The 14,606-nt window shown below is 30.8% G+C and overlaps 3 non-coding genes across 3 annotated transcripts; all 3 read right to left on the reverse strand.

Annotated features, from left to right (window-relative positions):
• Positions 1–12,348: 12,348 nt before the first annotated feature.
• On the reverse strand, positions 12,349–12,439 carry LOC127248964 (small nucleolar RNA SNORD24). The gene has a single exon (XR_007838210.1). It is a non-coding gene; the product is annotated as a small nucleolar RNA SNORD24 (small nucleolar RNA).
• A 110-nt stretch (positions 12,440–12,549) lies between these two features.
• LOC127248968 (small nucleolar RNA R12) lies at positions 12,550–12,627 on the reverse strand. Its single transcript, XR_007838214.1, has one exon. It is a non-coding gene; the product is annotated as a small nucleolar RNA R12 (small nucleolar RNA).
• Positions 12,628–12,911: 284 nt separating this feature from the next.
• Positions 12,912–13,035, reverse strand: LOC127248974 (small nucleolar RNA SNORD14). Its single transcript, XR_007838220.1, has one exon. It is a non-coding gene; the product is annotated as a small nucleolar RNA SNORD14 (small nucleolar RNA).
• Between the last annotated feature and the right edge of the window lie 1,571 nt (positions 13,036–14,606).

Below are 14,606 nucleotides of genomic sequence, written 5' to 3' on the forward strand. Positions count from 1 at the left end.
TTATTCTCGTTTCTAAAATATTGTAGAAAGATTATTCTTGTTTTCAAGATATTGTAGAAAATTTATCCTCATTTTTGGGAGATTGTAAAAAGTTTATCATCGTTTCTAGAAGATTACAAAAAAAAAATATCCTCGTTTCCAGGAGTGTTAATTTTATTTGGAGACTTTTTTTTTATTTGATCAACTTGAAATTCACTTTTAGTCATCAATTCGTAGACTTTTATGATGATGTATGGTCCATCATTCTTGGAAAAATTTGTTTCTAAAAAATAAATTGATCATGATTGTACTTTGACTTTTCTTTCTCTTATTTCTTGTGAAGGTTCAGAATATGGGTTCTTGACAATATTTCAACATTTGATTGTAGTCTTTTTGTCAATAGCTTTTAATTCTTCAAGCTTTTAACATAAATTGTCTTTAGTGGTCAATCATTTTTGGAAGAACGATCCTTACTATAGGGATTTGTTTTGATTTCTTTGACGGATTTAACTTTGTTTTTTTTTTTCTTTGATGCTTGAGCTTTATGAATTGTGAGTCAATGAAACTTTGCGTTGAACTGGAAATCTTTATGTCCGTTTCGAGACGTCCAAATGTGATTGAAGTGACGCTGGTGTTAATATTGTCATCTTCTAGGGTGATTTTCCTTCGTGGACTAACTCCATAATTTTATCTTTAAAAACGAAGCAATAGTAATGGGATGACCCATTAGGCAATGATACTTGCAATATTTTGGATCATCAACTCTTGTAGTTTTCTCTAGTTTTTTGGATCTTGGAAGTTCGATAAGGTTGGCGTCGAGTAAACCATCGAAAATGCACGAGACATCAGAATTTAAGAAATGATATGTCTTTGACTGCTTTTCTTTGGGTGTTGGATTTATTGACCATTCTTTTTTAGTCATTTGTTTTTTTGCCATTGGCCTCATATCTTTATTTTGAACTTTGGTTGAAGATTTATTTATTGTTTTCACAATCATTTCTTCTTTGCTACGAGATTTGAAGGTATGATTGTCCCTACTATTTGAAATGTTATATTTCTCATCGTTTGAGATCTTGGGTAGGCGATTCATAGATTTCATTAGACATCATGCTTAATTCCATATCATGAGCGTGAGTGGCGAGTTTTTCAAAAGTATGGGATCGGATCCTTTGTAGGATGTATTTCAAGCCTCAGTGCATTCCTTGGATGTACATTTCTATGACGAAGACATTGAATAACGGTCTTTGCAGTTCAAGTTTAGACTCCTCTAGCGGTTGATGTAGTCGATTGCTATTTCATCTTTCAATTGGCGGTTGTTGGTGAGTTCTGTTATGCTGACGGTTCTCTTCGTACTATAGAATCAATTTAAGAACTCGTACTCAAGTTTCTCCCGATTGTCATTGGAACCAGCCTTTAAGTCAATGTACCAGTCGAAGGTGTTGCCCTTTAGTGACCACACAAATTGTTTGAGTAAGAAGTCTCCATGTTTTCCAGCATCATTGCATATTTCGACAAAGTGCGCTATAGGTTGTTTTGGGTTGCATTTTTTCCATCAAATTATTGAAACTTTGGTGATTGATAGCCCGTTGGAATCTTGAGGGCATCAATCCTTGTAGTGTAAGGCTTGACATAAGTGTGGATGAAGGAGTCAGATGATCCTTGAAATGGATTTGGCTCCGCCAACTTTTCTTTACCATGCTGTTGATCCGTAGATGTTTCTGCTTCATTTTGGGCCACCAGGGAAGATGGTTGTTTTTCAATGATATAAACGGTTTCTTCAGCTTGTCCAATTTGGAGAGAAGGTTTTTTTTAAAAAAAAAAAAATTTTATAAGGGCATCTTGTTGTTGTATGTGTTGACGTGTTGATAGTCATTACTATAGCAGAATTTCATGCAATCGAATAACTTGAAATTGGTCGATAAGTAAATGGTGTGAAAGTGCCCTTGAAGTGTCGATCTTCCTTGAAAAGCGGGATTTGCCCCACGACCTTTGGGTTCTCTATATTTGACACGTTGGTAATCATCACTGAAGAAGGGCTTGGTACAGTTGAATGACTTGCAGTTTTTTGGGAGTGAATGGTGCGGAAGTACTTTTGAAGTTGTCGTCTTCTTCATAGAGTGGGTTTTGCTCTGTGATTTTTGGAGGAGTGTTTTCAAAGAATGAAAAATGTTGTTTTGGCCATACTTCGTGCTGTCATTCCAGTATTTGTTGAAGCGTTTGAAGTTTTTGATGCGATGGGGGCGCCGACTCCTTTGGTGGCGACAACTTGAGTAGCAGCTTTCGACGCAACATTGGAAGTTTTGATTTTGTATAAAGCCACTGGTCGTTGAGAATTCGATGGAAATATAAATAAAAGGTAAAGTGGTCCCACTGGACATGCCAAAAATCTGTCGACAAAAAATTTTGTAATTTTTAATTGACACAATTTGTACAAATTATATTTAATTTGGATTTAAAGCGGGTCCTAATCTCTATTTGGGTCATTTGATTCTCTTTCCGGTTCGATTCATTTTTCCAACTTGGATTTAGGTGGCTTTGATTGGAAGAAATTTGATATTCGGTTTGGCTTTGTCAGGCTTTAAAGGATTTTAGGGATTTGATTTTTAATCCAGCTTGTTAGCGGATTTGAGCCTTGATTTGACTTTTCGGCTTTTGGAAGGCTTTAGTATCAATGCGGGTGATTTTGATTCTCGTCTTTGAATTTGAAGACTCTTTTTGATAGATTTGAGGCTTTGATATTTGAGGAAGTGGATATGACACTTCATAACGCTTTTGGTAGCGTGCTCATGTGACTTTTGAATCAAAGAGGGTCAGATTTGATGCTTTGACGAAGAACGCAACAAACTCCTTGAAGCTTTGGAATGTACTTTGGAGACTTTTCCTTGACTTTGACGGATTCTTTAATGGCTTTTGGAGCTTTGAGGCTTTGATCTTTGAGGAAGTGGATATGACACTCCATAACGCTTTTGACAGCGTGTTCCTTTGACTTTTGGATCAAAGAGGGTCGGATTTGATGCTTTGACGAAAAACGCAACGAATGCCTTGAAGCTTTGGAATGGAATGAACTTTGGAGGCTCTTCCTTGACTTTGACGGATTCTTCAACGGCTTTTAGAGCTTTGAGGCTTTGATATTTGAGGAAGTGGATATGACACTCCATAACGCTTTTGGCAGCGTGTTCCTTTGACTTTTGAATCAAAGGGGGTCAGATTTGAAGCTTTGACGAATAACGCAACGAACGCCTTGAAGCTTTGGAATGAACTTTGGAGGCTCTTCCTTAGCTTTGATGGATTATTCAATGGCTTTTGGAGCTTTGACTTTTCCTCCAGCTTGAACATACAACAAAGAACATTCACTTCATCGATTCGTTAACTAATATTGGATCATTTGTCCAAAATCAGTGACTTTTCGACAAAAAATACTTCGAATGACACGAAGAATATTGTAGAGAGAGTCTATAAACTTACCATTTTTTTCAATTCTCAATGTAACTTCGATGTGTCAAATGAATTGACCAAGACTCATATGTATAAGGGAGGGGTGGCCTCAGTTTCCTTTTCGAATGATGTCACGTGGCGTGTCCCGATTGTTTAATACAAAGATTTTATAATTTTTCATTTTTCATCCAATGTCGTTTTCCATTATTGAATGATTTGATTATGCATCTTCCTTTTGACATCATTATATCGTTTCCTTTTTCGAAAGATATTAATTTAAACACTTCTTTTATTGACGAACTTAATCTATTTTTGTTACCAAATTTATTATGGCTTTATTTATGCACGTAATATTTGTACAATGCCGACAATTAGCCTGCTTATTAATGTTAATCAGCATGGTACTGATTCATTTGATATGTTGGATTATATCTTAATCCAATGGTTAATATTAAATTAAATGATAAAAATGTAATTTTCTCTATCTTCCTTATTCTCTATCTCCACCCGTCATTTTTTTCTTTTGCAATGTGGTCTTCCAGTTTCTTCTCATCCATCCAGGTTTTTATGCTCTCTTTTTTCCGACAACAGAAATTAATAAATAAATTTAAGAAATCAAAAATCCAGATCAAGGTCTGCATATAAGATTTTAAGTTCTTTTAAAGCAAGTTGAATAAAATAAAGATAATACTTGAGGAATAAAAAAGCTAGAGGATTGCAGCACAAAAATAGAAAATGAATAATCTGCAACATAGTAATAGATGGCAATGATCCATTCATATTAGTGTTGTGCTTTTCTATAACTAATTTTATGCTCTTGTAATATAATTATTGTGCTCTTGTGATATAATCATTGTACTTTTCATATCATTTTTTTTAATAACTTCCTCTCTTTTTTCCTGCAATATACCATCTTATTTTTCTTTTTTTAATCTTATTTTTTTGTTTAAATTTATGTGTATGTCTATGCGTATGCGTATGCGATGCTTCAAGCTTATTTATATATTATATATATAATCTATTTGATAATATTCAACAATATTGCCCATGCAGTGCAAATATATTGTTGTGACGTGAGCAAACAAATGAATATGAAGTTAATTAGATGATATGAAGTTAATTAGGAAATAAAAAAATCTAATTAAGAAACTGGTGGATTTTATTAGAAGTAGACGGATGCACTCTCATTCTTGTCATTATATTTTTTGTGCTTTTTTGAAGTAATTTTTGTATTTTTTAAAAATTATTGTTCTGTTCTTTCATAATTAATATTGTGCTATCATGATACAATTATTGTACTCTTTTTGATATAATAATTATGCTCTCCAAATTGTTTTTTTTTTAATTTCTTTTTCTTTTATGTGTGGGTTTTTTTATGCAGTAAGGGTCTGGTGTCACTACAAGAAAAAAAAATTATTTTTGTAACAAAATTCTTTTGCCTCTAAATCTATTTTTTTCGTTACTAATGATATTAGAGATGGAATTAATAATAGAATTACGTTCACTACGTGAATTTTAAGGACGGAATTCCATTACAAATATATTATTTTTTGGTAGTGTGTGAGCAATGGCCGGACTTCTTCCAACAATTCACTACACAACACAATAAAATATCACTATATATTAATTATGATTATGAATATGATTGCTAATATACAGTGAATGCGATAGGATTGGAGATTTGCACGCAATTGACATCTCATGTGTACTTTTTGATATTATAATTGTGCTATTTCATTATTAGTATTTATGCCGTTGTGACGTAATTACTGTGTTTTTGAAAATTTTTCATATTGATATTCTTTTGCGTCTATAAATATGTTTTAATTCATTGATTATAATTTATTAAAACTTTGAATTCTTTTTATTTTTTTGTATTTATGAATATATTTATAAAGATAAAATTAATTTTTTTAGTTTATCCTAAAAATTCAAGTATAATTTAGTTGAAAGCACTGCTATCAAATAACGAAAGTATAGAATACAATACTTAAAAAATACTATTGTATTGTGTTTTTATATTGATGTTGTGCTATATTATAGCAGCGCACTTGCTGTCTCAGATGCAAATTAATTAATCTCTTAACCGTATATAACAAAATTACAAAATTGTCCTTATTTATTGTTGATCATTAGATACTAAATTAAATTAATCTGACTGTTCATATTTAATCTACACCATGTTGATTCTTTAACAATCAGCACAGTAACGTGACGGAACCATTGTACGATATTTTCCATTTTAAATAAATTTTTACATTAATGGTAGATATTTATTGTATAAATATTAACATATGTGCATAATTATATATTATATATTTAGTTTGTCAAAATTTTATCTTCTTCCAATATATATGATATTGAATTTAATTTAGACTTTCAATTTTTAATGCCTACAATATAACCTAAGCAGTAAAATTATATCTACTTCATCGATGTCTTTTGTGACCCCTTGTGCCACAGTCTGGCAGATGATTGTGAAACTTGCGGCTCTTTTCACCTAATCGTTTTTTTCTGGTTACTTACATTTACTACAAAAAAAGTTGAAATTTAGCTACAATTTTTTTTTGTAGCAAACGGTAATAATTCATAGCAAAAGTATTTTCACGAAAAAAGTAATTTCATCACCTATATCGCGTTAGTAAATGTCTTTGGCGACAAATATGACTTTCGTAAAAAAAATAATTTTTTTTTTGCAATGAAATTTAAGAAAAGAAATACAACTACGAAAATATAATTTGGTAGCTAAAGCTCTTTTATTGCTATAAAATTAAAATTCATAACAAAAGAGTTTTAACAACAAAATGTATGATTTTATAAGCCAGATGATTTTAGCTATGAAAAATAATTTTGTAGCTAAAACTTTTTTGCTATGAAGATAGAATTTTCTAGCAAAAAACTTTTAGCGACAAAATTAATTTTGTAGTACATAATTGATTTTTAGCGATAAAATTAGTTTTTGTTGCTAAATGACACATTTTAATTACAAAAATATTTTGTAATTAAAAATATTGTAGCTAATTAGATACCTTTTTATAGTTATTCTATAACGGAGAAGGCCAACTATTTGTGTGTCAGTGGCAGCTATGGTTGGTTCATGTCAGTGCCGGTGATTCGATGCACTGGTTAACCTGTTTAATATTATGATATGGATGTTTTTCCTTAGGATGTGTTTGTTTGGGGGTTTGGATTTTGGATTGAGATTTGAATAATACAAATTTTGAATTTGAATGGTTGTATGATGTGATATAAATAGGTGTTGATGTGATGTTTTGAATGTAAAATTAATTTTAAGTATAATATAAAAAATAAAAAATAGGTGTTTAATTTGATATTTTTTGGAAGAAAAAATTGGATGAATAGTTGGATCTAAATCCAATTCTCCAAACAAAGTCTAATTCGAGAAAATATAATTCTTAGCAGTCTTTTAGTGCTTTATGATATTGCAAATGAAAGTAGATTAAAGTCAATATTATATCTATGCAAATACATAGCTTAACACACAATGATCATTCAAATTTACATGAAAATAAATTCTTGTCAAACAAGAATTAAAAAAAAAAAAAAAATGACGGGATCATATAAATTGGGATAGATATTTTTTTACCACTTCAGAGCATCTTTCGTAAATTTGGTAAAATTGAAAAAAGTTTAAAAAAAAAAAAAAAACCAGTGCTAGAATCACCTATTGAACTCATATAGGTCCCATGCATAGTTCCGAGAGGCAAGACACATTTCATTTTCTTCAATTTAACTTTCCAAGTTACCAGCCTTGGATCCGCAACTAATTTTGCAAAAATTAAAGAATAATCCATAGAATCTTGAAAGCATTCAGATGCGTTTTAAAGTGTAGATTATGATTAAAATTTAAAGTTATTTTTTGGTCAAATCCTTATAGATCAAGCGGTGAGACATCCCTCGATCCTGGGTGAGTGTGTGTAACTAAAGAAGTCCCTTTTGTTGTCATTGTTTTATTGTAACTCATGGAATGTCACTTGACAAAGATTTTATTACCCTCTAATATGACCAATTCTAGTTTTTTGAACTTAAAACTTTCAACAACTTACTTATATTTTATGGTTTCGTATGCAACTAAGTTTGTGCAAAATTTATAATCCTACTAATAATGTGAATTTTTCATATGTTCACTTAGTAACATTAGCAAGTATATGTGATGGTTTTCGACAAAATTTATACTCAATTCTATCAAAATACCCAACAAAAATCGTTCATTTACTCTCTTGTTGTGATTTGATATGTATTGATATTTTTTTTAATCACCAACTACTATGCTTGGATGGCAAATTAGACAGCAGAATATTCAACATTCACAAATTGAAAAGTTCATTTGTAAAAAAATTAATTAAGAAGACGGGCTCTTCATTAAGAATCTCAATACAATGAAAAAGAAACAAAAAACTTTTCTAGCAGAGGTAAAAGGGTAACGATGGAGAAAAAAATACGACGGTAATAATAGTAACTTCAAAATTCCGGGCTTTAAGGAAGAAAAACAATGCAAGAAATGAGAGATGGTGCATTGGGAGAAACTATCATTCTTTATCATATTGTATAAATTAATATTAGGCCTTTCTTTTATTACCATTAATTTTGCAATAAAAATTCATAACATATTGAATTATTTAAAAGGGGAAAGAAAATAAAACTTATAATCAATTTTGATTTCATTATTAAAATTAATCAATTTTAACAAATCAAATCACAGCCGTGTATACAAACAATATGCAACAGCCAACGCGCACACACCCTTAATTAAAAAAAGAAGAATGATTATTTGTGCGAAGATTTGTGAACGATCATGACATCTCCGAGACTATAAATAATGCTTATAATTTACTTATCAAAGTTAATTTGCAAATTATTAATTTCGACCAGCAATTAATTCAACTTGAAAAAAAGAAAAAGAAAAACAGGTATAAAGATTCTCACTTTATCAAAAATAAAATAAATAAATAAAATTGCTTCTGTAACCCTTTTAGGGCAGTCAAATAATATTCATCAGCTCTACACTACATATAGAAGAATAAAGTACAAATCTCCCCCACACCTAACTAATGCAATGTCCTTATTGCAAAAAATAAAGGTGACACAAAATAGAAGGATAACAAAAACTTTTATGGAATAGGTGGATATGACCGGCCTTGCTCAAGTTTGACGGAGTGCGTTGAGTGTGGAGTAGCTTCTCAATGGTGTTCAATTTCCCTTGAATGACTGCTTGGCTGGTCAAAACATCATTAAGTTTGATGTGAAGTTGAACATTGCCCTGCTTCAATATTTCAATGTCTGTATTAAGAGCCCATAGAGTAATGCGGAAAGCAGGGTTATTGGTGGATCTCGAAGGAGTACCATCCTCATTAGAATCATTGGCATAGGGCTTTTCTTGGTCGTCATCAAACTGCACCACAATCCTTTAGAAGGGGCATCGCCACTAGAGAACAAGCTGATATCCAGTGCCAACCTTTTTAACCATCCCATGTGAAACAAAACCATCAGATCTAGGTGCTTGATGGGCCCCGCTTGATGAAGAAGCAACCCGAATAAATGTTTTTAGTGCATAGAAGTTCATATGTTGTTTGTTCTTCGGGTGAGAAAGAAAGCAAATGGCCCATAACTTGAGTTGGAGGCAACACTTGAATTGATTTAACTTTTCATGCTCTTGCATTGGTAGTACATTAATAGAGGGATTTACCAAAGTGGAGGGCAGTATGTCCGTCGTGTTAGAACTGGAGTTGCCCACATCTTTCCCTTTTGACTTAGATGATGTCTTGTCATTTGAGCTTGATACCTAAGTTTTTCCTTTTCCCAATTTGAAATGGTCTTAGACCAGGTGGCAATTGGAACCTTTGGGGGGATGGTATCTGATGCTCACATTGGTGCATGTATGCGGGAGAAATCAACAAAGTCACAAAAAAAGTGATTCATGCTTCAATCGGTAATTTCACACCAAAACATCATGTTTAATCATCTATATGTATCCATTTATCAATTTTTTAAAGTAAGTTGTAAGATAATTACCCAAAAAGTTCGCACAAATTCAACTAATCTTAGAAATTAGTAAGGCAAAATCGACAAAGTTTAACTAATTAGTAATAGAATGCAATCGAGATTAAGAGATTAGATATTCCCTGAGAATCGAAGCAGCATTATGTCGAGAAGGCGTCAATGTGATGGATAGAATGGTTTCAAACTTGAGCTTAGCTAGCACTGGTTGTGCGGAGAAGGTATGCGGGTGGCTGACGACTGCAATTAGAGAATGAAGAGGCGGCGACTCACAAGGTTCGGCGAGAGATCACGTTGGCGCGGAGGGAAATTTTCATTTCGAGGTGGCAGGTTAAGAGGAAGAGAAAGGGAGAAAGAGGCCAACCTTAACATTCTTCCTCAAAATATTTTGATCATGAAATTTCTTACTCTTTTCTTTATTACCATTCTTGTAAAACTTCATTTTTTAATCTCCTCCAACTCTTGAAACTGTAATTTCTTACATTCTCCAGCTTCAGTCAAATTCATGTTACACTATTTATTAGCCCAAAATTCTCTATGTTCAAGTTCAACAAGTAAATGAGAAGGCTTACCAAAGACTAACTTGTAGAGCGACATTCCGATTGGAGTTTTATAACAATTTGATATGCCCATAGAGCATCCTCTATGCGCAAACTCCAATCCTTTTTATTTGGCCTTACTATTCTTTTTAGAATTTCCTTGATTTTTCAATTGGAAACCTCTGCATTCCCATTTTTGGCGGATGATATGATGTTGAGACCTTGTGAAGCTCTATACATTCGAAACAAAGCTAAAATGGTTTTGTTGCAAAAATGCGAGCTCCGATCACTTACAATTGCCTTAGGAATTCCAAATCGAGTGAAAATAGAAAATTTTGGAAAATTTGCAACAATCTTAGCATCGTTAGATCGGGTAGCCTTTGTTTCCACCTACTTCGACACATAGTCAACAACAAGTATGATATACAAAAAACCCATGTGAAAGTGAAAACGGATCAATAAATTCATACTTCACGCATCAAACATCTCAAAAAACAACATTAATGTTAGAGGCATTTGATTTTTAGCAAAAATATTGCCCACCCTTTGACATTTATCACATATTTTGCAAAATTCATAAGTATCCTTAAATAATGTAAAACAATAAAATTCACTATTTAGTACATTTTTTGCAATTTGTTGGGGCCAAAATAACTTCCACATTCCATGAATAAATTTCATAATGGACTTTTACTCACTTTCTTCGATACAATGTCGAATAACTTGATCCATACATCATTTCTATAGATAGGAGTCATCCCAAACATAGTATTTTGTATCACTCTTCAGCTTGTCCTTTTTTGCAATTGTCCACACTACAGAGAATTCATTAATGACCAAATAATTCACTAAATAACATATCAAGGGGAAGATAAGTAAATGCTCATCCAAAAAAAAATACTCCCTTAAACATAGTTCATCATGAACCGTAGGAATGAGTCTTAAATGAACAGATACCAATTTTTCACTTTCCTTTTTGTCTCGAATCTCCACATCAAATTCTTAGGAGTAATATCCATTGTATAAGCCTTAGTGTTTTTTCCTTTTCACCATTAGATACCTCAAGGTTGCATAATAAAAAAATACAATCACATTAGTATCCAAAAAATAACATCTAATATAGGCTACGTAAACCTCAAGCCTAAACCTTATGTTCTTTCTCTAAAGCAAAAACAACGGCTAGAAATTCTTTTTCAACAGTGGAGTAGTTCCATTGAGCTCTAGTGAGTGCTTTTGATGCATAAGATATTGCTCATAGAATATTTTCACTACGCCGTCCAAGCACATCCCCTACTACCGTGTCGCTTGCATCACACATGATCTCGAAAGGTAAGTCTCAATTTGGTGGTTAAATGATACGCGGTGATGTCAACAGCCTTTAATCTTGTCAAATGCCTTTTTTTCATTCTTCATCAAACTCAAATTGAACATTCTTTTGTAAAAATCAGAAAAGAGGAGCATACAACTTTGAAAAATCTTTAATGAACCGGCATTAAAATCCCATATGACCTAAGAAAAAGCATAAATCCCTCACCGAAATGGGATAGGATATCAACCTTAGCTATATCCAAAATTATCAATTTGATTTTTAAATTATAAAAATAAAAAATTATTTAAAATAATAGAAAAAATTGAATATTTGAATAATAATAATAATAAATAAAATTATAATTGAAATAAAATTACTGTAACTGTATATTTGTAGTTAAAACAAGATAAATAAAATTGATAAATTGGTGTCTAAACACTAGGCTTCTCGACAATTTTAGGCAACCACATCATTAGGCAACTACATCATCGATGAATAGTCATTCATTTTATAATTTTGGATTAAAATTGAACTCTATGGAAGCAATAGAAAAAAATTTCTTTGTCAAGAAACTTACCCCTTCACGCAATTTAGTAAGAAGGCATTTTTCTTGAACACAACGCTCATTAATACCCATGAATATTTGTTGTTATCTTTTTCAACAATATAACAAAACTTATGAAGCCATCAAAATCGAATCCAACAAAAATAAACTTACAGATCCAGATTAAATTTAATTTTTCAACAAACCATAACAAAACCAATCATTCAAACAATACAGACAGAGCTTACTAAAATTTAAGGCAAGACATTGTAAGGATTTGCACAAGGTTACCATCGAATAAGAATATTATAATTTAATCAAAAAAACCAGATCACATTTGACCTGTTCCTACTATTCTACAGAATTAGCCAGAAAAACCTTGAATAAAATCATCCAGAACGTATTTATACAAATAACACACAAAGACACTGTACTTATAAGACAAGAGTGCCAAAACAGAAGAAAATCACCCGGGTGTTCATCAGATTATAGAATAATAAACAAAATCTACAATTTGTGACATGGGCCTCATAGATCTTGGTGGAAAAATATCATCAAATAGAAATATATTTCAATTTCTATCAAGAGTAGCAAATATTGTACAAATCATCGGCCCAGAAAAGATTCATTGGCACAATACAATTCACAAAATTAAACAGATTAATTATTGAAATCATAAATAAAAAAAAAAACATAGTAAATCAAATGGAAACTATCGAAGATGATAAGGTCAGAAGTAGCTGGTTATAGTCATCACGGATAAAATCAATGGGAATCCGTCTGATTTATTTCATCATCCCTAATTATCATCGCTCAAGTACATACAATACAACCAAAGACAGAAATTTTCAAAATTGGGGCAAATGTATCTACCTTGTCACCGAAAATCCCGAAAGAAAGCGGAACAATTCGGAGCTAAAGGTAGAAACAAACACACGTACAATAACAATAACCATACATATGCAAGAGATTAATTAATATCGCCCAACGATAGATCCGCTAATCCACCGGTAAGAAATCAACGGATTGCAATATTGGGCACAGAAAAGAAAAATAAATCAGATGCAGTTATATTGTGAAAAAGAAGTGGCTCAGACATCCAAGGAAGTATAGAGACAGCAGAAGCTCTCAAGCCCGGCGAAGGCGAAAGCTCTTAGGCGGCCACTGCGAATGTTTTGAGAAACAAGCCTTTAGGATTATCATCACCGCCAGAGAAACCAAAACCAAAACACATGAAAATAAACAAAACAACAATACACTACAAAATCAAGTCACATATCAAAGCCAAAAGCTGTCGGGTAGAAGGTTGTACTTTCCCTTCTGTTGCTCAAGAAGGTGAGATGCAGTGGAGGTCAGGAAGCGGGATTCAGAAGAGGGTTAGGGTTAGGGTTTACTTGGGCCGTTAGTAAGCTGTATTTATAGGGATTCAGAAGCGTGTTAGGGTTAGGGTTTACTTGGGCCAATCTATTTATCAATTTATCTGCATTGTTAATTTGTTATTGGCCTTCAAGCCGGAGGTATTCTGTTTTAATTCTGTTTCAATATTACTTCGTCCTTCACTCGTATTACATATTTTTTTTATTTTAAATTATTCAATTACAAAATAATTATTTTAAAAATATTTAATATTTTATAAATATTTTTATTTTATCATCACATAAAAAAAAATATAAAAATAATTTTTACAATACTTTTTAATTATCTCTTACAATTAAAATATTATTTTTTAAAAAATTTGTATTAAAAATAAATGTATATTTTCAAATTGAACAAATATTATTTTTATATAATATTTTATGAAAATAATAACAATTATTATATTTGTTATTAAATAGTTCAAAAAATGAATTGAAATTAATCAAATCCAAAACTTATGAGTCTGTTTGTTTAAATAATTTTAATGTATGATATTTTTTTATTAGCATAATCTAATCTAATGCATCTCTCTAATACATATATATATATATATCTATTTTAGAATGACGTGGGGTTCATTATCTTAATTTCAAACACCACAAATTTTTAGATTATTTAGAATAAAAAAATTTAAAACAATAAGTTTTTATAAGTTTTAGGTTTTATGAAACATTACATTAATTTAGATTTTTTTATTTTTCAAAGTGTAGAATTTATGAAAATTTATATTAATTTAAGAAATTTAGAATTGGAAAAATAATAATTACAATATTTTTATAAAAAACATTACTGTAATTCAATATTTTATTTTCGAAAAAAATTTAACAATTTGTTTATGAAAATTTTTTACCCGATATATACTATATATATTTTAAGTTATCATATATAATTATATATATATATTTTATATATTTGAGAAGAATGTGACTATCGTAATAATATATATCGATATATATTTTTCTTTTTTTTAATATTCAATTATTTTATTTTATTGTTTGTTTTTTATTTTGCTTCTTTTTTTTTATCTATATAAATGCACATAATATTTTAAATTATATATATATATATTTTAATATTAGAGCAAAGAATATGAAAAAAAAGTAAGTGGATATAAGATTGGAATCGGAGAAAAGAAAAGAAAAAAAAAGAAAGAAGAACACGTGAGTACAAATGTTTAATATTTTATAATTTATTATTATTATTTTTTTGTAATGTATATAAACAATTTGAAGTACTTTTTTTTTTTGTATATTTTTGTATCATTTGTTCCCCAACAATTCACATATTAATTTATATTTAATAATAGAATTTAAAATTTAAATTTGATTTATAATATTATTTATATTTAATGATTTAAATTTTTATG

This window comes from Andrographis paniculata, unplaced genomic scaffold (genome assembly GCF_009805555.1).
Source record: "Andrographis paniculata isolate CXL003 unplaced genomic scaffold, ASM980555v1 Contig34END, whole genome shotgun sequence".
NCBI lineage: Eukaryota > Viridiplantae > Streptophyta > Magnoliopsida > Lamiales > Acanthaceae > Andrographis > Andrographis paniculata.